Here is a 1,732-nt window from a genome sequence, read left to right as displayed (position 1 = left end):
ATGAGATGAATTATCTCTTTGCCCAAACTCCAAATTGATATTCTTCAATTCTGATATTGGTTTTGTCTAATTATTTAAAGCTTTGGCAAAAGTTTTCATGAGTAAGAAAGTTGACGTTAAGTATTTCTTTCTTTCTTTTTTTTTTTTTTTTTCCCCCGGCTGCAAAAAGCTTTATTATTTCCATTTGGTCCACGGCTTGGCCAAGGGCTCCAGGGTGGTTAAAAAGCTATCCAGCGGCTGCAGGGAGAGGCTCAGGCAGAAGCTCTGACATCGGGGGATGCCAGAGAGGCCCCTCAAAGGCCGCTGGACTCTGGAAGCTCCTAGTCATCCTTGAGGGTGAGCCTTTCAAAGAGATATTCGCCCAGCCCAGCTTGGGGGCCAACGAGCCCCTGGATGTTGGTCAGTGGTTGCCCACCTACTTGATAAGTTTCACCTCCTGGTCTAGGAAGTGGCTCTCCAAGAAGTCACAGAGATGGGGGGGTCTGCATGGGCAGAACCCAGGACATACAGATCCAAAAGGGCCTGGTTCAGGCTCTTCTCTAGGACAGTGGCGGCTTTCATCGCCCCCAGGGTTGTACCCCACTCATCCTTGGACGGCTTCTGTAAGTCCTGAGAGAGCATGCTGCTGCTGCGCTGGTTTTGCATCTTCCAGAGATGCTTGGTGCCCTCGCGCTTCTCCTCCGCAAACTAGCGGGAAAAGTGGCATGCGCCCTCCAGAGCCACATCGCTGCAGTCGAAATAGAAGCCCAGAGAGAGGTAGGCGGAGGAGGGCCACAGATACAAGCTAACCAGGCAGCCTCCACTTGATGGCGACCTCAACTTCGGTAGAATAATTCTGACTGATCTGGGAGCTCGTGGTTGATTGGCTATAAGGAGCCGAGCTCAAAAAACAGTGTTGGTTGGTCTCGCCTGAGGGAGGGGATGGTTGAGAAGTCGGTCCGAAGGCTGCGACTGGAAAAGACGTTGGAGGGTGGTTGGAGGCTGGAAGAAGGGGAGTCCCAGGGGTCTGTTCTGTTCAAACACTGTTGAAGCAAGAGACAGATCCCAGGGACGCCGAGTGCGCTGCCAATGTTAAGTATTTCTGTTCCTTCGTTCCTTCATTCCTTCATTCCTTCCTTCCTTCTCTCTCTCTTTCTTCCTTCTTTCCTTCCTTCCTTGTTTTTATTTTCTGCATTTCACAGGGATTTTCAAGATTCATTCTCCCAATGTCACTTACTGCATCAAAATTTGGATGTGTTTTGTTGCATAAAATACCACCCATCTAAGATCGTTATATTTCCATTTAAAATGACCAGATGAAGGAGTGGTATGATTTAAAGTCCACATTCACTTTGAAATAAGAATTATGCCACTAGAGTGAAATGAAAAACTGTAAATAAGGTTTGGTACAATAACTATACCATCAGCCTGCCGAGGTCTGTTGGCAAGAGTGCTGGTATTCAGGAGCCTCTTCCAGTCCTGGCTCTTCCACCCGTCTAGCATTATTACTTCTTCAGCTTAAAGTCACCTCCTTGAGGTGAGAAACTTGATAATCTAAAGTCACTTTCTTCACGTCACCTAATTCCAATTCTCTACATAGCACTTATCACTCACTCTTGATATTTTCCTTGTTTGTTTCTTTTGAGTATCCTTCTAGAATTTAAGCTTCAGAGACTTTATCATTTCTGAATATCCAGCATCAGAGGTGAGCCAGGAATATGCTATATCTCATCAAATCTAAGATGACATCAAT

General features: G+C 46.3%; 1 pseudogene; it reads right to left on the bottom strand.

Moving 5' to 3' along the window:
• Positions 1–320: 320 nt before the first annotated feature.
• Positions 321–1,482, bottom strand: LOC106825538 (ferritin light chain pseudogene; annotated as a pseudogene).
• Positions 1,483–1,732: the final 250 nt, after the last annotated feature.

This window comes from Equus asinus, chromosome 22, assembly GCF_041296235.1.
Source record: "Equus asinus isolate D_3611 breed Donkey chromosome 22, EquAss-T2T_v2, whole genome shotgun sequence".
Lineage (NCBI taxonomy): Eukaryota > Metazoa > Chordata > Mammalia > Perissodactyla > Equidae > Equus > Equus asinus.
Note: the sequence above shows the minus strand (reverse complement) of the source record. Positions and strands in the feature narration are given on the sequence as shown.